Consider the following 23,410-nt stretch of genomic DNA (forward strand, 5'->3'; position numbering starts at 1 on the left):
TTAACCGTTGCAAGTCGCGCACGCTTTGCCTTAGTAAATGTAGCTGTTTTTTTGGGGCTCGCGTGGTAATAAATTTCCTTCTGGGGATGGACACTAGCTCTATCCGGTATCCGTACTGAAGGATCTTTGGGATCCATGGGCCCCCGCAGATTGCGGCCCATTGATCCGCAAAGCTCCCCAGCCTTGCCCCTACGGGGATGGCGTCAGGGTCTCTGCTTCGGCTCCCCCTGGTGGGGGTTGAAGAGGATATTCCTTCCTCTGCCCCCCTTGGGGTAACTCCAGCGGCCTGTCTTGCCCTTGCCTCGGTAGGCCTCGGGCTGCTGCATTGGGGCCCGGGAAAAGGTCTTCGCTCTCTGTGGCTTTTCCTCAGGGAACCCTTTTTTCCTGTCGGCCGCCTTTTCTAGAATTTTGTCTAGGTCCGGTCCGAATAGAAATTGGCCGTAGAATGGGAGGGCACACAATTTGTTTTTCGAGGCCAGGTCGCCTGACCATGATCTCAGCCATAACACCCTTCTGGCTGAGTTAGAGCGGGCTGTGGCCTTTGCTGAGAGCTTGACGGTCTCGGCCGCGGCGTCCGCTAGGAAGTTAGTTGCCATGCGCAAGATGGGAAGGGAGTTAAGGATCTGATCCCTTGGTGTTTTGTTGGTCAGGTGTAGTTCCAACTGCTCTAACCATACCCCCAGGGTCCGCGCCACGCAAGTGGCTGCGATCCCTGGCCTAAGGATGTTTGCCGCTGCCTCCCATGATTTCTTTAGGAGTCCCTCTGCCTTGCGATCCATGGGGTCTTTTAGCTGTGCGGCATCCTCAAAGGGAAGAGTCGTCCTCTTGGCTACCTTGGCCACCGGGACGTCTACTTTAGGTATTTCATCCCAGCTTGCGCAAGCTTCCTCTTCCAAGGGGTATCTCCTTTTTACGCCTCGAGCGGAGAAGGAACCTGCGTCTGGTTTACTCCACTCTCTCTGGATTATTTTGGAGATGTTTTTGTGGACAGGGAAGGTATGTTTACGCCTCTCCCCAAGTCCACTGAATATTTCATCCTGTAGAGTCCGCGGCTCTCTGGGCTGTTCCATTTTTAATGTAGCCCTGACTGATTTAATTAATTCCGTCAACTCGTCTTGATGGAACAAATATTTCCTGTAGTCCTCCTCCTCTGAGGACTCCTCGGCCGCCTGTTCCTCTTGCTCTGATCCGATGGAATTCTCGGAATCAGAAGGCTCCTCGGGAACATACGCCTTTTTCTGGCGTTTTGCTGGCGGTGCCGGCAGTGACGTTAGAGCTGATTGAACCTCCTCCTTCACCAGCTTCCTAACGTCATCCAGGAATCCCCCCCGATTCCTCTCTGACTAGCCTAGCCACGCATGCCTTGCATAGAGGCCTCTGGTACGTGGCTGGCAGTCTCGTCCCGCATTCCACGCATTTTCGCAGTTTTGTTCTGGGGGGGGATGTCTTTTTTATCCCCCTGACAAACAAAGCATTTTTGCGGGTAAACATGCAAATTTTCCATATACAACATACTGGATATTTGCATTGTATTTTTGCCGCACTGGCTACTTACGGCCGCTGAGGCTGAGGTTTCAGCTGTCTCTGGGGCTGGAGCACTCATTTTTATACCAGTGCTGCAGACACCCTGCGACCTGTAGTGCTGGTGTTCTGGCTTCTCTCAGGTTCCTATTTGAATTTTCGCGCTCCTGCGCTAAGCCCCGCCCCCTCCGCTCCTAATGCAGACGCTATGACGTCATCGCGCTGGACGCGAGATGCGGCGCCCCGCCCCCTGCCGTCAAAGGGCTTCCTGGAGCGCCGCGCTGTAATTTCTGCCGGAGGACGAGGGGGACTGAGGCTCCCGCTTTGAACCCCCCATGGGCCGCCGCGGGAGGAACCTGGCCCGGGGGTTACCACCCCATGTGGCGTCCCGGGAGTCGTCTGGCTGCGAAGGGATGACAGGGTGAGCCACTGCCTTCCGATCCGCCTGTATACTTTCGCTGGCTTCTCCACCAGCTCCTCTCAGCGATCCTGCCTCCTGGCAGGACAGGAAGACACTGAGGAAAGTGGGGAAGGGGGGGAGCTTTTAACCTCTCAGTATGTTCCTGTCCTACCAGGAGGAGGCAATCTCAGTTGGTGCTGTCGTGGAGACGACTGGGGGAAATAGTATTTTTTCTCATACTTGGCTTGTGGCAGTTGGTTCTCTAATTCCCCTTCTGACAGGGGTTCAGGCCTGTCAGATGAAAGCCTCGCGATGCCATGCCGCCGGGTGTCCCAGAATGCTGGCCCGCCAATGGAGACCTGCGCTGCGCGGCGACTGACAGCTCCATGGTAGCACAGGGACCAAAGCAGCGGGGAGTACCCTTGGCGAGTACCCACCGAAGCTTGCTCTTTATCTGGCCACCGTAGGGACAGGAAGACACTGAGGATATGGTGGAGAGGAGGTGCTTTAAAGGCTCTTCCTGTGCCTACTGAGCTCAGAGGGCAACCTCCATATGTAAATGAGGCCATCGTGATGACAACCAGGGAAAATTGGGATTATTTCGTTTAGGAAAAAAAAAAAGATGGCTGAGGGGGTGACCTAATAACTTTGTATAGACAGACGATGGGAAAGATCTCTGTATTGACCCCCAATATATCTATACCCAGAACTGTAACAAGGGGGCGCTATAATAACTATGTATAGATATATCAGGGGTCAGTACAGAGATCTCTACCCTCTTATACCCAGGACAGACTGTAACAAGGGGGCGCTCTCTAGATCTAAAGAAAGAAGGTTTCTACAAAAACATAGAAGTGGGTTCTTTAATGTAAGAGCAGTAAGACTATGGAACTCTCTGCTTGAGGTCGTAGAGATGACGAACTTGATAAAAGTATAAGAGGCCTGGACACCTTTATTAAGTGATACAATATTCTAGGCTATATTACTAATTACTTCAGAAGGGTTGGTGATCTGGGGATTATTCCAATTGCCAAATTGGAGTTAGGAAGGGATTTTTAACCTTAAAAATTGGGGAAATTTTTTGCCTTCCTCTGGATCAACATTGGGAAAGGAAATCGGCTAAACTGGATGGACATATGCTCTTTTTCGGCCATACATACTATGTTACTATGTCTGCAAAGGACCTTGATGTTCCGCAATACACAATGCTACTTCAGAAGATAAATTGTGGAAGTGTATCTAAGCCATTTTATAGATACAAAGGGGGGGGGGGGGGGGCGCAACTGTTCAGATGGAAGCATTTTCTTTAGTCTAAAAGAAAACCTATCCTACGGCCAGGTTCACATGACAGTGTTCCCGGTGTACCACGCACGTATCACTCGCACGTGAGCCTGCAGCAAGTACTTGCTACGTGCCAGTAATCCCCCATATACTATCCAGTCTTGTGTGCATGTATATTACGCACCAAGATAAAAATAAATAAATGAATCACGGCACGGTCTATGTGCACATATTTAGCGCAGCGCAATGAAAGGGTATGGGAGATTTCTACTGGGTGGGTAATACGCAATGCGCATACAGTCGTGCGAGTCTGCCCTAATACTAAGTTGCCAGAAACTGAAGTACAGTAGTCCTCCATCAATTGTCTGAGAATTGATATTGTATGTTGAAAATACTATATATTAAAACCATAGACAACTACTCATCGCTTCCAAAGCCCCAAAATATCAACCAAAAGTAATACAAAAAAAATGAAGATTAGAGAAAAGTAAGTTGATGACTATTAGATAAAGCAAGTCCTGAAACATGAGGACATAAGCTCCCTCAGGGTCCTGTACAGACTACACCGTGAAGCAGGTAAATATAATCAAGCCACCTTCACGTGATGTCCAAAGGAGCATGGCCAATGATATCCCAGCACAGGTAAGGTAAGAAGCCATGAAAAACATCTAGTACCGGGCACCCAGCATTTTACTGGTCTCTGTGAGCTGACAGAGTGCATTACCGTGTATCTCACGCATGTTATGTGCAGTCTGATTCTTATTTTTTTAATTGCCCGCTCAGTTTTATAGTGGGGTTGTATATGCATCGTCACCTATGCACAATATATTGCATATGGACCACATTGCATACACTACCTATACAAAAAAAAAATAGGGCTCACCTTGCGTGATATGCGGTGAAAAAGAGCATGTTGCGATCTTTTTCATGTGCGTATCTACACGCCTTGTTTGGATACTGTGAACAGCTCAATGAAAGTCCATGTACTTTCATTGACTCTTCACCACGTGTCACACAGCCGTGCATCTCATGCACAATACGCTCCGAAATCATGGTCGTGCGAATTAGCCCTAATAGACATACACTGACCCTCCCCGCTGTGTCCCAATGCCGCTGTTCGGTCCGCCACACCTGAGTTCACAGGCTGCAGTCCCGCCCAGTTTACAGGACGTCACAGGCGCTGCAACCAACAACATAGCTGAGCAATCAAGAACGTCATTCTCAATCTGGAAAAATCTCTTCCTGTACTAACCCGTACAGAGATTGGGATTTAGTAGAGTTGACTTTGTAGTAAGAAAGGAAGCCAAAGAATGGAAATTAATCTGTTGAAACCCCTGACCGTTCAAATTCCCATTTCAATGGAGCACTCAATTAATTCCATATCTAGGAATAACTAGAAGGCCTTCTACTTAGCTGCTCAAAGCAAAAACTTCCCTCACTGCTTTAACCCCTTCCCGCTGCAGGGCGTAAGTTTACGTCCTGGAAGCCTGGTACTTCCCGCAACAAGACGTAAACTTACGTCCTGGAGATAGCGCGGGATCATATGTGATCCCGTGCTATCCCGCAGCGGGAGCCGGCTGTCAGTCACAGCCGGCCCCCCGCTGTTAACCCCTTCCCTGCCGCGATCTAAGTAGATCGCGGCAGGGAAAGAGTTCACAGAGGGAGCGGACTCCCTCTGTCTCCGGCTGGAACTCGCGATGTCATCGCGAGAGCCCGGCCTGTCACCATGGCAACAGGACGCCAGACACTGGCGTCCTGTATTGCCTATGCCTATGATCGCTGTATAAGCGATAAGGCATGGCAGAGCAGTAGCCCTGCCATGCCTTATGACAGCGATCATTAGGGCAGTGGTTAAAGTCCCTCAGAGGGACACAAACAGTGTAAAAAAAACAAAGATTAAAAAAAAAAAAAAAAAGAAAAAAAATGAAAGAAAAAAAAAAAAAATGGATTATACCTACCTGATAATCAGGTTTCCAGGAGTCTCCACGACAGCACCAATTGAGATTGTGTGTTCCTGTCCTATCAGGAGGAGGCAGAGGTTAAAAGCTCCCCCCCTTCCCTCAGTGGATTCTAACGAATTGCCGGGGTAGGAGCTCAACTTAAATTTTTTCCCTTAACTGGGGTTTTTTGTTGATTATAAAATTATATTATAGAATTTATTTTTTATATTATATTCTATAGTTTCTTTTCTATCCATTTAGGGGGCGGGGAAGGTACAGGTGCTGTCGTGGAGACTCCTGGAAACCTGATCAGGTAGGTATAATCCATTTTTTCCCCCAGTCATCTCCACGACAGCACCAATTGAGACGTACCAACTAAAGTTTATTAGGGTGGAATTGCTGCCGAGAGGACTTTGCGGCCGAAGGCCATGTCCTCGTCCTGCTGCACTTTTACCCTATAGTGTTTAACGAACGTGTGGGTTTTTTTCCAGACTGCGGCCTTGCGTATCTGCTCGACCGAAGCTGAGCTATGTTCGGCCCATGAGGATGCTACTGCCCTTGTAGAATGGGCTTTAAGAGCTAAGGGGATCTCCTTCCCGAGGGCCTTATAGGACTCTGATGGCCAGGCGGATCCACCTGGCTATGGAGTTTTTTGCCGCTTTGTTCTCTTTATTTGGGCCACTGAACTGGATGAACAGGTTGTCGTCCCGTCTCCAGTGGCTTGTCGCATCTATGTAGCCTAGGACTGCTCTCCTGACGTCCAGGATTTTTTCTTCCTCGTTTTTAGGTTTGCTAAAAAATGAGGGAATTATTACGTCCTGGGACCTATGAAAATGTGATACCACCTTTGGCATGAAGGCAGGGTCCGTTTTAAATACTAATTTGGAGTCCGAGATTTTTAGAAATGGGTGGCGAATGGACAAAGCCTGAAGCTTGCTAACCCTCCTCGCAGACGTGATGGCTACTAGAAAAACGGTCTTGATCGTAAGCATTTTTATCGGTAGTGCTTCGATCGGCTCGAATGGTTCCGCTGACATGGCCCTTAGAACCCAATTAAGGTTCCAGTCTGGAACAAGTTTTATGGGTCTAGGTCGTAATCTAGCTGCTGCTGTCAGGAACCTGTTGACCCATCTATTGTCCCCGAACTTTGTGTCGCATATGGCGCTAAGGGCTGCGACCTGGACCTTGAGGGTACTTGGAGAGAGGCCCATCTGTAGGCCCTCCTGCAAGAATTCTAAGATCAAAAGGGATGCTCGGGATAGAATCCCCGGAATCCCTTCCCTGTCTCCATGAGGAGAACCTTCTCCAAACCTTCTGGTAGATAAGGTGGGTCGTCTTTTTTCTGCTGGACATTAACGTTTCTACCACTCTTTGTGAGAATCCCTTCCCCCTTAGTGAGGATTCCTCAAGAGCCATGCTGTTAAGTGGAGTCTGTCTAAGCCCAGGTGGCTCAATGGCCCCTGTGATAGCAGATCTGTCCAGGTCGGAAAGGTGACTGGGTCCTGGACACTCAATGTTGTCAGAAGACCGAACCAACTTCTTTTGGGCCAGAAGGGGGTCACCATGATTAGCGTGCATACCTGGGTTCTGAAATGCTGTAAGACCCTGGGGATCAGCGGTATCGGAGGAAACGCGTACACTAGCCCCTTTCCCCAGTCCTGGCCTAGGGCGTCTATTGCTGTAGGACGATCTCCTGGCCAGAGGGAGAAGAAATTGCCTACTTTGGCGTTCTCCCTGGTTGCAAATAGGTCCAATTGTGGGGACCCCCACCGGTTGGTCAGGATTCTGAATGCCTCCAGGGAGAGAGAGACGATTCTCCTGGGTCTATCTGCCTCCTGCTGAGGAAGTCCGCTTTTTGGTTGCCATGGTGTTGCCATGATCGAAAGGATTCGGCCCTCTGCCCAGTGGAAGATTTTCTGCGAAATGTTTTGCAGGGCAGGAGACCTTGTGCCCCCCTGGTGCCGAATATGGGCGACCGTGGTGGTATTGTCCGACAGTATCTTTATATGCTGGTTCCGTAGCGAGTTTCCTAACTGCTGTAGGACCCGCCATATGGCCTGTAGCTCTCTGTAATTGGAGGATTGTTCTTTTATCCTTTGGGACCATGGGCCCTGAAAGAACTGGTTCCCCACATGCGCTCCCCATCCCCAGGCGCTTGCGTCCGTTGTGATGTGCGTGGCTGGGTTTTGTAGCCAATGAACCCCTTCCTGCAGGTTCGCTGGGGATGTCCACCAACGCAGGGATGTTTTCACTGTGTTTGGGATATACATTTTTGTCCCTAGCGAGGACAAATGTGGATAGGACGGAGGCCTGTAGAGCTCTGGTGTGAGCCTGGGCCCATGCTACTCCAGGAATGCATGACGTTAGGCTTCCCAGGAGAGACATGGCTTCCCGAATTATGCATGATCGTTTTTGAGGGAAGGACCAGCCTTTGGATTTTTTGTATTTTTTCCCTCGGGCAGGCAGGAGCATTGTAATTCTGAGTTGAGAGTTATGCCCAAAAACGTCTTCTTCCTGTCGGGGTCTAAGCTGGATTTTTCCCAGTTTATGATCCATCCTAGAGACTAGAGGAGTTCTAGTACTATCTCTAGGTGCTTCGTTAGTAGTTCCCTGGATTCTGCTATTATTAAAATATCGTCCAGGTAGGGTATTATTAGGATCGACTTTTTCCTCAGGTAGGCGGCTACCTCTGCCATAATTTTGGTAAAAATTCTGGGTGCTGAGGAGATCCCGAAAGGCAGGCATCTGAATTGGTGGTGCTCTATTCCTTTGCCCATATCCACTGCGAACCTTAGGTATCTTTGGGACCCCTCGTGGATCGGTACGTGGAAATAAGCGTCCTTCAGATCGGTGGATGCCATGTAGGCCCCTTTGGGAATCAACTTTATCGTTGAAGAGATGGACTCAATTTTGAATTTTCTGTACTTGACACAGGTGTTCAGAGGCTTCAGATTCACTATCATCCGCTGTTTCCCGCCGGGTTTTCTTACTAGGAAGAGCCTGGAATAATGGCCCTGAGTTTCCTCGTTTTGCGGTACGGGGGATATTGCGTTTAGATGTTGCAGGTCCTGAACGCTCTGCCTTAGTAAGTGTAACTGTTGCCCTGAGCCTCCTGTGATAATGAATTTCCTTCTGGGGAGGGACACCAGTTCTATCCGGTATCCCTGCTGAAGGATCTTTGGGATCCATGGGCCTTCGCAAATTGCGGCCCATTGGTCCACAAAGTTCCCCAGCCTTGCCCCTACGGAGCTGGCGTCAGGGTCTCTGCTTGGGCTCCCCCTGGTGGGCATTAAAGAGGATATTTCTCCCTCTGCCCCCCTTGGGGTAACTCCAGCGGCCTGTCTTGCCCTTGCCTCGGTAGGCCTTGGGCTGTTGCCCTGGGGTTCGGAAGAAGGTCTTCCCTCTCTGCGGCTTTTCTTCCGGGAATCCCTTCTTTTTGTCGGCCGCCTTCTCCAGGATTTTGTCTAGGTCTGGTCCGAACAAAACTGACCATAGAACGGGAGGGCGCATAGTTTATTTTTTGAGGCTAAGTCGCCTGACCATGATTTCAGCCATAGTACTCTTCTGGCTGAGTTAGATCGGGCTGTAGCTTTTGCCGAGAGTTTAACCGTTTCGGCCGCGGCATCCGCTAGGAAATTTGTTGCCATACGCAGGATAGGAAGGGAATTTAGGATCTGTTCCCTTGGCGTTTTATTGGTTAAGTGTAGCTCCAGCTGTTCGAGCCATACCCCCAGAGTGCACACCACGCAAGTGGCTGCGATACCTGGCTTAAGTATGTTTGCCGCTGCCTCCCATGATTTTTTTTAGAAGGCCTTCGGCTTTGCGATCCATGGGATCTTTTAATTGTGCGGCGTCCTCAAAGGGCAGGCTCGTCCTCCTAGCTACTTTGGCCACTGGGACGTCTACCTTGGGTATCTCTTCCCAGCTTGCGCAAACTTCCTCCTCGAATGGGTACCTTCTTTTTACCCCTCTAGCGGAGAAGGAACCTGCATCTGGTTTCTTCCACTCCTTTTGGATAATTTTAATGATGTTTTTGTGGACAGGGAAGGTATGTTTATGCCTCTCCCCTAGTCCCCCGAATATCTCATCCTGCAGGGTGCGTGGTTCTCTGGGCTCTTCCATTTTTAATGTAGCCCTGACTGACTTAATCAATTCTGTTAAGTCATCCTGATGGAAACGGTATCTTTTGTAGTCCTCATCGTCTGAGGACTCCTCGGCCGCCTGTTCCTCTTGCTCCGATCCGATAGAACTCTCGGAGTCGGAAGGCTCGTCGGGAACATACGCCTTTTTCTGGCGTTTCTCTGGCGGCGCCCGCTGTGACGTTAGGGCTGATCGAACCTCCTCCTTCACCAGCTTTTTAACGTCATCCATGAATCCCCCCCCCCCGATTCCTCTTTGACCAGCCTAGCTATACATGCCTTGCATAGAGGCCTCTGGTACGTAGCTGGCAGTCTCGTCCCGCACTCCACGCATTTTTTGGGTTTTGTTCTGAGGGGGGAATGTCTTTTTTATCCCCCTGACAAAAAAAGGGAAAGTATTTTTTGCGGGTAAATATGCAATTTTTCCATATACAATACATTGGATTTTGCATTTTGTATTTTTTGCCGCACTGGCTACTTACGGGCGCTGAGGCTGAGATTTCAGCTATCTCTGGGGCTGAAGCACTCATTACTGTACCGGTGCTGCAGACACCCTGCGACCTGTAGTGCTGGTCCACCTTCTGGCTTCTCTCAGGTTCCTTATTTTGAATTTTCGCGCTCCTACGCTAAGCGCCGCCCCCTCCGTGCATCTCCTGATGCGAGCGTGATGACGTCACCACGCTGGACACGTGACGCGACGCCCCGCCGTCAAAGGGCTTCCTGGAGCGCCACGCTGTGACTATACAAGGAGGAGGAGGGGGACTGAGGCTCCCGCTTTGTACCCCCCATGGGCCGCCGCGGGAGGAACCTGGCCCGGGGGTTACCACCCCATGTGGCGTCCCGGGAGTCGTCTGGCTGGGAAGGGAGGACAGGCTGACCCACTGCCCTCCAATCCGCCTGTAAGTTAATCCTGGCTGGCTTCTCCACCAGCTCCTCTCAAAGATCCTGCCTCCTGACAGGACAGGAAGACACTGAGGAAAGTGGGGAAGGGGTGGGGGGGGGCTTTTAACCTCTCAGCGTGTTCCTGTCCTATCAGGAGGAGGCAATCTCAATTGGTGCTGTCGTGGAGACGACTGGGGGAAAACCATTTTTTTAATGCTTTTTCTCAGATTAGCATTAAAAAAAAAAAAGGTAAAAAAAATAAATAAAACCCCACATATTTGGTATTTTCGCGTCCGTAACGACGCGTACAATAAGTTGCACATCCTTTTGACTGTGCACGGAAAAAAAACACTAAAAAACTGAGGCAAAATGCTAATTTTTAGCATTTTGCCTCACTAAAAACGCAATAAAAGTGATTAAAAAAGCCGTATGTACCCCAAAATGGTACCAGTAAAAACTACAGCTCGTCTCGCAAAAAATAAGCCCTCAGAGCGCCGTACATCGAAAACTAAAAAAGTTACAGGACTTTGAATGCAGCAATTTAGAAAAAAATAAAAGATTTCCAAAAAAAAAAAAGGGTTTTTATTGCAGAAAAGTGGGAAAACCTAAAAAAAAAAAATGTAAGAATTTTGGTATCGTTGTAACCATACCGGTCCACAGAAAAAAATGGAATGTCTCATTTATGCTGCATGATTACCGCTGTAAAAAATAAATAAAAATAAATAAATAAAAAATCTATGGCAGAATTGATGCGTTTTCTCTCCCTGCTATCATAAAAAAAAAATTTAAAAAGTTTTACAATCTAGTCTATGTACCCAAAAGTGGCACCGATAAAAACTACAGTTCGCCACACAAAAAACAAGCCCTCATACGGCCGCGTCGACGGAAAAATAAAAAAGTTATGACTTTTGATAAACGGAGAAGAAAATACGACAAAAATTGTTGCGTCCTTAAGCCCAAAATAGGCCATGTCATGAAGGGGTTAATCAATTCAAAGATCTGGATAGGTGATCTTATTTGGAAAAAGGATGGATGAGCAGAATAATCTATAAAATGCTCATACCAACAGGTATCTTACATTACCTCAGCACGCACCCAATACCAATCTCCGTATTCTCATTGTTTCATTAACAGATGAATGTATTTATATGACAGAAGGATATATATAGGGTTCAGCCCATCATGACTAGACACTTATATTATGGTGCGGTGGTCTCCCCAACCTTCAGCCCTCTTACAGCTTTCCGCCTTGACCAGATTACACTCCTGTGCTATTCCCACTCTGACAAAACATGGTCATCGTTGGAATCCCACGCTACACATTAATGACTGGATGACTTACTTAATACCATATTCTACCCTTTTACCTTGCTCCCAACAATCCAATCCAGCTCTTACATGGGCCCATAAATCTGATATTGTTCCCAGAGGGAGGCGCACAAGGTAGTTATTGAGGAGATGGTATCACACCCCAGTGATACTTGTTCCACGAACCTGAGGCCACTTTGGTATCCTGCTCCATATCTTCTGGAATTGCCCTTTGATTACACCCTTTTGATCTTTAGTATAAAAACTGATCAAGTCTCCCATATTTTAACAAAACACTGGACCTGGCTCTCCTGTTGGTTGGAATTGATGCAGTTTCAAGTAATTCTATACTAATGTTATACATTACATGCTGTTCACGCTGCAATTTGAAGACTATTCATATTCCTGAAGTTGAAGATATTACCTATGTGGTCTCTTCAAACTGTTTATATGAAATAATGCTTAATTCCCTTACCCATTCAGGACGGGAACATATCCATCTTTCCAGGGGCGTAACTAAAGGCTCAGGGGCCCTGATGCAGAACGTGAGCTGGGCCCCCCCTCTATCTGTATCTGTACCCGCACCCATACCTAAACCATGCTGCACAGAGACATAACTTGAAGCTTCTGGGCCCCAATGCAAAACCTGTAACAGAGCCCCCAACTATAATGCTTTATTCATAGTACTGGGTTCCCTATATGGAGAAGAGAGGCCTTATGGGCCCCCTAAGGCTCCTGGGCCCGGGTGCAACCTCTATAGTTACGCCCCTGCATCTTTCAGACTATGCATAGTCAAAGAAAAATGACCATCTTAGGGAAGACTCACCCGAACGTAATTTAACAGCGTATTACATGCACGATGTATGTATGCATAATACACAGTTAGTGGAGTCAGTGAAAGTACATTGATCTGTATCACATTTGTGTATAAGTGCATAAAAAAAAACAAAAAAAAACAGACCATGTTGTATTTTATCGTGGATTAGAGCCCTATTGCACATGTGCAGTGTTTATATGCAAACATTGTCATGTGACAGAGCGGGAGATTTAAAAAAAAGAAATCAATCACACACAAGGAAGACTACGCATGTCACAGGTGAAGGTGAAGAATATGAAGCTCAAATCCAGGTACTTAACGAGAATCATACTCTAGTTATGGGGGAACGGTGGGAGCAAACTGAAAAGGAGAGACAAAACCTTGGAAAATCTAGCTCTCTACCTCTAGAGGAAAAAAGGTTTCTACACGACATAGGAGGGAGTTCTTTACTGTAAGAGCAGAGAGACTATGGAACTCTCTCCTGAGGACGTGGTGATGGCGAATTCGATGAGAGGCCTGGAGACCTTGACTGTTACATTATAAGTTATAGACACTGTTTACATCAGAAGGGTTGGTGATCTGTGGTTTTATACCAATAGGCATTGAAACAAGGCCGCATACAAGCCTGGCACAGATTGGCTGAAACTCAGACAATGAGTGCTATGGTTGGCTTCTGTATCAATCCCCATCCTCTTTCACACCTTATAGCGCATCCTGCCACCATCTCCTCCCAAGCAAGATACTAGTCCTGTCTGCAGGGGTGGAGCAAATATCAATGACAATGAATGCAGTTAAAAAAAAAATGACATTTTTTCAACTGTAATATGTCAAATATAATGTATAAAATTTTGGATGAGATATTTCCATCTCTCTACTTTATTCTGGAAGCACATTTGAAAAACTTTAATGCTTTAGGAGATGTACAAATTTAATATTAATTATTTTGTTTTCCTACACCAAACCAAGATTGCAAAGGCTCATAGGTGTCGGAATGATAGATAACCCCCCCCATATCCATAGAAATACACCCCTTAATGGATTCACTGAGGGCTGTCATGAGTATTTTGATCAGTTTTTTTTCAGTTAATGCACTTTAGAGGAGAAAAAAAAAAATCATATTCTTGCAATTATGTCATTTTAAAGACAGGTTTCTTTTCTATAATACACAAAATTAAGGATTTCCACCCCAAAATGGATAGCCCTGTTTGTCCCGTGTTCAGAAACATACCTGTTGTGGCCCTAATCTTCTGTCTATATGCACAATGGGGCCAAAACCAAAATGAGCAGCTGGTGGCTTTCAGAACTGAGATTTTGCTTGAAGGTGTTTTAGGCCCCATTGCACACTTGTAGAGCCCTTGAGTGGCCAAAACGATAGAGAACCCCCACAAGTGACCCTAATTTGAAAACTAGAGCCCTTAATGTATTCATCTAGGGGTGTACTGTATTTTTGCACCCCACAGTTTTTGAATGACTAAACAAAGCAGAAGGAAAAAAAAAAATACTATTTTAATGTTGGCAATTGTGTCATTTTGTACAGCACATATATGAATAAAGACTTACTCCCCAAAATGGATACCGCTGTTCGTCCCATGTTCAGAAACATACTTTTGTAGCCCCAAACATACATTGTAGCCCCAATCTACTTACAGGACACATGACTAGGTTTATAATGCTGGGAACACTCCTTGGCTTTCAAGGCACAACTGAGTAAATTGCAGGCCCGATTGCTCACTTGTAGAGCTATCAAAGTGCCAAAATGCTAGAATGCCCCCCACAAGTGACCCCATTTTGAAATCTAGACCCCCTTTTGCAAAGTTATAAAAGCATGTGAAATTAATAAAAAAAATTTTCAGAAGTGTCACGTTCATGACAGTTTTCTTTGTTTCCAGCAGAAAATAAAGGGGGAAGACACACCCCAAATTTTGTAGCACTAGTTCTTCTGTGTTCAGCAATATCCCCATTGCAGCTTCAGTCTACTTACAGGACACATGGCTAGGCCTATAATGTAGGGAACACCTATTGGATTTCAAGGCACAACTGTATAAATTCCAGGCCCCATTGCTCACTTGTGCAGAAAAAAAAAAAATTGACTCCCTAAAAATAATCCCCCCCCTCCACCCCGTTGCCATTCCCTAAAATCTTAGCTAAAAGTAATAATGTAAAACTGTGTGGTATGTCTGAAAGCGGGTGATTACAGAGGCTGGTTGGGATGGGCACATGGGTATCCCTCCTCCATTCTTGCTTGCTGCAAACCCAACCCCTTTTTTAGAGGGTATTTCTTGACCTCGGTGACAGGGATGGGGTGTAAAAAGTGGCACCCTGTGAGCCTCCTCAAACTTGTATTCTTGCGGAGGTGCGGCAGTCTCACACAGAAGACGCTCAACAAGCTGCTCCTGGAACTGCAGGAAGGTGAGCGTTCCCGGAGCTTCTGGTAAATTATGTATTACAGCTAGAGGTCGGAATAACGCCGGGCTCACACGGCCGTATGTGGAATCTGCTTGTGGAGGTCCGCGGCGGATACCAGCTGTGAGCCCGGCCATGGCCCTGCGTATGGCCGCGTATTGTACTGCGCAGGCGGTGGTGAGCAGTACACCTTTTGTTTGTTCATTTATTTAACCCGCGCCAACGCTTAGCGATGACGCGATTACCCGCAGCCCGTATATAATGTAATTGTATATGGGCTGCAGATATAGCCACGACCATAGAGCACAATGGGCCCTATGTTGTGGATATCCGCGGTAAAAATAGAACATCCTGTGTTCTGTTTTCTGTGAGTGAATTACGTAATTCCGCTAATGTGAGCAGAATTGTGTAATTCAATGCGTTTGATTGATCCACGTATTACCGTAAGTCAAACGCATGCGGCATCCGTAATTCCTATCCGGTCACATGAGACCGACCTAAGGTAGATCGCTACCTTTTTTATGCCATTGGATAATGGCCATTACGTTACCGGGGACCGCACAACAAGGCCTCCAGTCACTGCTCCATGCTCTTAGCTACATTTGCCACCCGGGAGCAAGGAGACTTCACTTTTGCCTTACATAGACAGGGGGAATACAAAAAGACAAAAAAATACAAACATTACAGAACCACGGTTACATGTAGTAGTCAGTTGATGGAAACACTAGGGGTGAGGGTCCAGCTCCAACGAGCTTACATACTGAAAGTAATGGGGGGATACAGAAGGTAAAGGGGCTGGAGATGTGTACGGTATGGCGAGGTGGACAGAGAGGGACTCTACACATAGACAATGGTCAGACATTTAGTATTAGAGACCTCCAGTCAGGGGTGTACCCAAGGGCTCAGGGTGCAAAAGTTCAGTTCGGGGCCTCCACCCCACACTCCCCTGAACCCATGCCTAGAACGTGCTGCAAGCATGATCTAGCCCCTTGGCGTAATGTTTCCAAACATGACAATTTGTTTGTGTACACACACACACACCTTTTTACCGCTATTAGTGCCGTGTCCCGAGCGCCTTACTAACCACGGTACAACACTCCCATAGATTTTAATGAGCTTACTCAAATCTGCGCTTGAACCTGGTGTTTCTAACGCTGTGCTTTTTGACTTCCTCCCTCCTCCCCCCTGCTCTTCTGGGCTTCCTCTCAGGCTGGCCGTTCTGGCTGTCGCGTGATGGGAATCTTGCTGCAGACAGAACGGCCAGCCATTAATGCACTGAATGTGCATATGGGTATGGCGGAGGGCGGCCTCGGGCCTTCTGAGCGCAGGGGCCGGGTCGCCCAGGCGACCCCAGACACTACGCCTATGCCTCCGGTATTAGTGTATCTTGACGTCACCAGGAAGTCCTGGTGGAGACAAGATAGACAGGAGGGTGACCCCCCCCCCCCCTTCACCTAGTAATAGTCTGCAAAGCTTGTTAACCAGCAGGTCCTGGCAGCCCACAAAAGTTTCAATGTAAAATCCAAAATGTGCAACCCCATGTGCAAGGGAAGGGGAGAGCGGTGTGTGGTGCAGGGATTGCACAGCTCCGTGCGGTAGCATTACCGGCGGCCGGCCCTCCACCCAGTCACTGTCGTATCGCGGCTCACCTACCAGCGGCGCTGTGCACCAGCCCCATCTAATTTTCAGCAGGGCTTGCCGTTCAGAGCGAGGGGGGGCGCGGACCCCCTTGTCAGTCTAAGCTAGCCAGAAGCAGGGAAAGTACAGGGCCGCGAAGACACACAGAGGCGCGGCGTACGGCCTCCCTCAGCACATCGGAGCATACAGCGACGCCTCTGGACACCAAGGGAGCGACCTGGCTGATGGGTTCCACTGAGGAAGGGTAACGTGGAGACTGTGGGGAAGCTTTTAGGAGCGCTGGGTCACAGTGAAGGGGAACGGGGAGGCTGTGGGGAAGGCTGCAGTATGTTCTTAGATTTTAGACTAGCTGGCTGCTTTAGGCCTCCTTCCCACGAACGGATTTACGCCGCGTAATTCGCGGCGAAAATCCGCTGCGTTGCCTGCTGCTATTAGGTTCTATTGAACCTAATAGCACAATGCTCACGATGCGGAATTCCACCGCGGAATTTCGCACCATGAAATCTCCCGTCCTCACCCGCGGCATGCTCTATTTGCCGCGGGTGTACGCGCTGACGGCTTCCATTGCAGTCAATGGAAGCCGTCCGTTCACGCTATCTCCCGCTGTAACAGAGCGGAAGATAGCGTGAAAACGCTTTCCCGTCTTCCGCCGCCGCGTCATATGACGCGGCCGGCGCGTCACGTGACACGGCCGGCCGCGTCATGTGACGCGGTGGGCGCGTCACATGACGCGACGGCGGTGGGCGGGGAAGCGTCTTCACGCTATCTTCCGCTGGTAAGTATGGGGTCTCTGGGGGGGCGCCGTGACGGGCTTCGCCGCGGAATATTCCGCGGCAGAGCCCGTCACGCTCGTGTGAAGCCGGCCTTAGGGCGAGGGTTACTTGTCTTGTTAGGCTTATATTATAAGCTTAAAATTATACCATGTTACAGCCATCAGGGTAAACCTGCAGGGAAACGTAAAATCAATGTACGTGCTCCTAGGACCTTCCAGCTTTGACCCAATGGGGAGCTGGGGATGTGACAGGGGCGTTCCTCCTGTCAAAAGCTAGCTTCCCGTGGCATCAAGATACACTAATACCGAGACCTCCTCCTAGAAGTGACGGGTTAATGCAGGCTGGCTCTGCTTGCAGGGAAGATTGGGCTATAGAGGGTCTATGCGTGACCTTATATCACATACCATTTCTGCTGGATGTGCGAGTCCTGTTATTACAAGCAGAAGGGCGGGCATTCAGATGCAGTCCTGCAGCCGATTGAAGCAGGGTTGTGCAAGGCAGCATGGGAAGTCTTGGCCAGTACATAACTGGCATAACGCACGCACACGCACGGCAGCTGTAAATGGATTTCAAACAGCAGAAAAATGGGAAAACCTACAAAACAACTGAATTTATAGAGTGCAAAACTAGACTGTGGTTCAAGCTTACTTGCAACTCATATACCCTTTAAACTTAACATACATTTAACACGTCTTCCATAAAAATGGCGATTGTCACACACAGTTTGACTCATCTGATAACTGTGATCCATGACAGACTCCATTGAAGGGGTTGTACAGTTCTTAAAGGGAAGCACCATAAACTCAGTTACGGAGCTTTTAGGAGACATGACAGGGAGTCAGGTGATTTTCTATTTTTATTTTTTTAAATAATCACCCGCTGTTGCCCTTCTAAGAATAGGGCTCCATCGCACATAATATGTGGCAAAATAGAACATGCTGCATTCTTTTTTTACACGCGCATTATATGCAATGTATAAACAAAAAAAGGTTTGGTATGGTGTTAGCCAGTAGAGCAATGTGTGATTATTCTCATTGAGAGAAACCAAGTAATCTTGTAGATATGGTACCTTTTAATGGCTAACAAAAATACATGATGTTACAGCGAGCTTTCGGGGATATCTCATCACATTCGTCAGGCTAATGAATGAAACTAGTTTGGATGGCACATAATTATAACATATAGATGCAGAGGGGAGGGGAACACACTGCTCTTGATATAAATAAATGTTCACACAGAAATGTGAGACTGTTTTGCACTCAAAACAAACAGAGCTGAGACATAAATCAGTCCACTGAGCTGAGGACAGTTTTATGCTGTGTCTTATCTCTCCTTCAACCTGCACATGGAAGGAGATGCAGCACCACCTATTGGATGGCAACATTACTACAAGTCAAGTTCTGAATTTTTATTAAGTTTTAAAGAAAAAAAAAATTATAATTGGAAGAGGACATCCCTCTTGACCTCATTCAGACCTTTCATATTTTCCACTTATGCAAGAATCCCAGGCTGAGGTTCATTTCATCCTTGAGGGTATCAAACATGACCATAAATTTGTACTCCCAAATTCTTCTGTGACGCATGCGACTTGAAATTGCCCTTCAGTGTAATAACTCTAATCTGCTCTATGCTGTGTCCCTAACCACAAAAAGGTTTTGCCACAGGTAGTTCAATCTTTCCCTCTCTAATTGAGTGGCAATGAGATCTCATCCTAGCTCTCAGTTTTTGTCCCATTTCCCCGATATAATGCCCCCCAACAGGACATTCACCAGATCAGATACACAGCATCGGACGTGGAACATGTGAATGTCCCAGGGATCTTATAGTCCTGCTGTGTGTTGGGGATCCGTATCCTGTCCTCAGTCAGTACATGTGAGCAGGTCTTGCAGCTCCTTACATTACAGGGATACATTCCTTTTTGTGTGTCAGAGGGCAATGCACTCCGGACTATAAAGTTCCGCAAATTTGGAGGTTGCATGTAACACAGAAGGGGAGGGTCCGGGAATATGGTTTTCAGACGGTCATCCCTGTGTAGGGTAATACGCCGTTAGATTACGCTCATGTGAGCCTGCTTTGACTGACGGCTGAGATTACAGGGCTGACGGTCCGTTTACACCAACAGATTTTTTCCTTGAACCGCACAAACGGCTTGTTAGCCTGGGCAGCAGCTTTACACAGCAGACACATTGTTGGCTCCGTCATAGAAAAATCGTTCAGTCGTCAGTCGCTGTATACGTGAGAGCGACTGAACGATCCATATTTATACCGAACAATTAGTGAATGAACAATGACTTATCGCTTTATGACATGAATAAAAAGCAATGGATTTATCACGTGTTGTTCGCTGCGTTTACACTGAACGATTAGCAGCACTAAATTTCCACTTGTTTAAATGATCTCTTGAAAAATAATCATTCCGTGTAGAAGGGCCTTTACCCCGGAGAATACTACCCCGGAGTGGTATTTAAGTGCAGGATCGCCAATCTCTCCGCGCTCCTCTCCAGGACTGCGTAAAACAACTTCATAGACTGCGATTTCCATTGAAAGCAAAAGTGAATACATATAGTTGTGTGTTTGTAGCGTCTGTCGACCCTCCCCGCAGGCTTCACCCGGGCTCTGCAGACCGACTGTATTGTCAGTCTCCTTGGTCCGTAGTCCTGAAATGTGTTGTGTATCGGCTGATTGATGATCAGTCGGTGGTGGCAGCGTGGAGTGCCGGGGGACGCTCGGCCGTGCAGGGTTCAATTTGAGCCCTATCTAGCGTGAGTGCTGGGGTGACCGGGGAATAAGTGGCCCTAGCGGCCTGTGCTGCAGGTGCCGTACCTCACCAACCTGCTGTACTTCAGCCCCATATAACCCCATTGCCGTTACAGCAATCATTCATATTTATGCATTTTCCGTGTGATTTCCAGTCAGCGTGTCTCATTTTAGTGCGTATTTACACAATCGATGGGATTTCTTGAGATTATAATATATATATATATATATATATATATATATATATATATATATATATATATATATAAAAATTATACACACATATACACACACACACAGCAGGTTACCGCGGTCCGTGCACAAGCTGCGCATTCGCCAGTTGAAATACACAACACGCCCGCGTGAAGGAGCCCTAATTATTTCAAGGGCTGATATCCTCTTAGAATTTCTGAGGCAGAGAAATCCCAGAGTTACAGTGGTTTCCCAGGACTCCAATGCCGACGCAGTCCTCAGGATTGGTCATCAATAGTCCATCGTCTGCGGTCTGACGCCCAGGATCCATGCTGATAAGCAGCTTGGAGTGACAGCGGCACTCGATGACCGCTACTGTCCCTTCAGCACTGACCTAGCGCAGTGCCGTACATTCTCTAGTGGCTGTGCGTGGTAGTGCAGCTCAATCCCATTCACTTGAATGGGACTGAGCTATTCTCCGACCGTGTGATCAAGGAACATGACCTCATCGACCCAAGAAGAGACCAAGGCGCCCACCGCAGCATTGCGGCCTTACCCGTCAGCGGAGCGGCAGAGATCCAGACCCGCGCAAAAAACTGATGCTGTATCAATAGTTCAGTCCGACAAGAATCACTGATTTCATACCAAGGTTTATAAGACGCATACAGGAGCACCACATATCTGATCCTGGGACCATTTACACAGTAGATCGCAGTATAAAACGCTATAAATAAGGATAAAAGTGAGGGACAGTAGAATAAACAGCGCAGACCTCGCGGCATCACGGAACTGTGGTTTTAGCGCATGACGCTCATCACAACAACATGTTTACATCCGCGAGTCTCAAGCATGTAGGGAATGCGAGTCCACAAGCCGCACAACACTCATCCCCAGTGGTGGGAGAGAAGAGACCCTCCAGGAGAGACACCCCTGAAGTTCTCTCACAGACAGCCCAGAAGTGGCTTCACGAAGTACACACGGCTATACCTGTACACGCTTCCACTCTCCACTGGCTCTTCCTTGGATTCCTCCCCACTCACGGAACGGATTTCTAAACCAACTTCCAACAAAACCTTTTCCGCACAGAGCCTCGTTGTGGATCTCACAGGTCTCCACTGATCACCAGCATGATGCAATCAGGTGACTGACAGTCTGGCTAACCAATCACAGGCGGAGTCTATAAATAACACGCTCCGCCGAGTGACGTAGCGCAATAACATATAGCAAAGCAAAAGTGTAGTGGCTACTAAGAGGTGTGATGACGACACATGGAAGAGGCAGAGACGAGAGGAAGGGGCGTCACCTAGGAAGTGCCCTGCTCGCTTATTAACTTTTTCCACCCCACTTCTGCCCTAATCAGCAATACCAGCAACTTGATTGGTTGTTTGGGTTGGCTGGATGTGCACGAGGATAGAGTTACAGAGATGTGCCTGTGAAGCAGGTGCTGAGCCCTCAGTGGCAGTCACCGGAGCGCAATCGGAAGCTCGGTGCTCATGTTTATGCAATACATATGGTGCGTTGTGTGAATATGGTGCATATTAGCATGTGGTGTGCTATGTGGCGCATATTAGTGTGTATATGTGTATGCAGGTATGTGTGTTAGGCCACTGCGTGGTGGTGTGCTAGCATGTGGTCATGGGTGTATATAGTTTGTATGTATGTGTTATGTTAGTGTTTTTATACAGTACATGTGGTGTGGTCGTGTGTATGTGGTACATATTAGCATGTGTAGGCTGTGTGTGGTGTAGCCAGAGCATATAAGCGTGTGGTTCTCTGTATGTGTGGTCGTGTGTACGCGGTATGTGTGGTGTGCTAGCATGTGGTCATGGGTGTATATAGTTTGTATGTATGTGTTATGTTAGTGTTTTTATACAGTACATGTGGTGTGGTCGTGTGTATGTGGTACATATTAGCATGTGTAGGCTGTGTGTGGTGTAGCCAGAGCATATAAGCGTGTGGTTCTCTGTATGTGTGGTCGTGTGTACGCGGTATGTGTGGTGTACTAGCATGTGGTTGTGTGTATTCAGTATGCTGAAGCATGTGTAGCTGTGTATGTGTTGTGCAAGTGCATGGTCCTGTTTATGCAATATGTGTGGTGTGTGTTGTTTAAATATGGCACATATTTGTGTGCACGCGCACTGCATATTAGCGCATGTTTGAGCGTGCATATTAGCGCATGTTTGAGCGTGCATATTAGCGCATGTTTGTGTGCACACTTTAGCGTGTGTACATTAGCTCGCACGTTAGCATGCATGTTAGCGTGTGGTTGTGTGTGTGGGGTAATAGACACACCACACACAAACACAAGCTAACAGGTACCCCCCCCCCCCCACACACACACACAACCACACGCTAAGGTCTCATGTCTACCGGGAAATTATATTTAGCAAAACCACGCGTGAAAAAAAAAACGGAAATCCGCATCCCATAGGAAAGCGTTGACCATCCTCAGTTAATTAAATAGCCATGGATTTTATTTTAAGTGATTTTTGGATTTCATGTTCGTGAAAAAAAACGCGACATGCTCCATTTTAGTGATGATCATGCGTGCAGGAGCTCATAGAGCACATAGATCAATTTATCTCCCGCATGAAAAAAAACAGACAATTATAGTGCATCTGCAGCAGAAATCTGCGCTGGCCTGATTTTTCCCGTGGACATGAGGCCTAACAGGCACCCCCCACACACACAACCACATGCTAATATGCACTCCACACCCTTATATGCACCATGTGCACAAACATGCTAATGTGCGCTCTAATGTGCACATGCTGAAGTGCGCGCACAAACACGGTAATATGCACGCTCAAACACGTGCTAATATGCAGTGCGCGTGCTCAAACACATGCGCTAGTATGCGTCGCGCACACAAATATGTGCCATATTCACACACCACACGTACTGCATAAACAGGACCATGCACAACGTACACACAACCACATGCTAGTACACCACTCATACCACATACACATGACCACACATACACAGAGAACCACACGCTTATATGCTCTGCCTACACCACACACAGCCTACACACGCTAATATGTACCACATATACACGACCACACCACATGTACTGTATAAAAACACAACACATACACCCATGACCACATGCTAGCACACCACCACGCAGTAGCCTAACACACATATCCACACACTAATACATGCTAATATGCACCATATTCACACAACACACCATATGTACTGCATAAACATGAGCACCGAGCTTCCGATCGCACTCCGGTGACTGCCACTGACGGCTCAGCACCTGCCTCACATGCACATCTCTGTAACTCTATCCTCGTGCATATCCAGCCAACCCAAACAGCCAATCAGGTTGCTGGAATTGCTGATAAGGG

At 47.6% G+C, this 23,410-nt stretch overlaps 1 protein-coding gene across 3 annotated transcripts in view; it reads right to left on the reverse strand.

Annotated features, from left to right (window-relative positions):
• The window catches only part of CEBPG (CCAAT enhancer binding protein gamma), a 55,104-nt gene extending 33,897 nt beyond the window's left edge, over nt 1-21,207 (reverse strand). For 2 of the 3 annotated variants that reach the window (XM_066596180.1, XM_066596179.1), the window contains exon 1: nt 21,039-21,206. The gene's annotated coding sequence lies outside the window, so the exon portion shown is untranslated. Of the gene's footprint in view, nt 1-21,038 lie in introns of all 3 variants that reach the window. The other variant, XM_066596182.1, reaches the window with a different exon arrangement.
• Nucleotides 21,208-23,410: the final 2,203 nt, after the last annotated feature.

The sequence above is a fragment of the Eleutherodactylus coqui genome, chromosome 3, assembly GCF_035609145.1.
Source record: "Eleutherodactylus coqui strain aEleCoq1 chromosome 3, aEleCoq1.hap1, whole genome shotgun sequence".
NCBI classification, from domain to species: domain Eukaryota; kingdom Metazoa; phylum Chordata; class Amphibia; order Anura; family Eleutherodactylidae; genus Eleutherodactylus; species Eleutherodactylus coqui.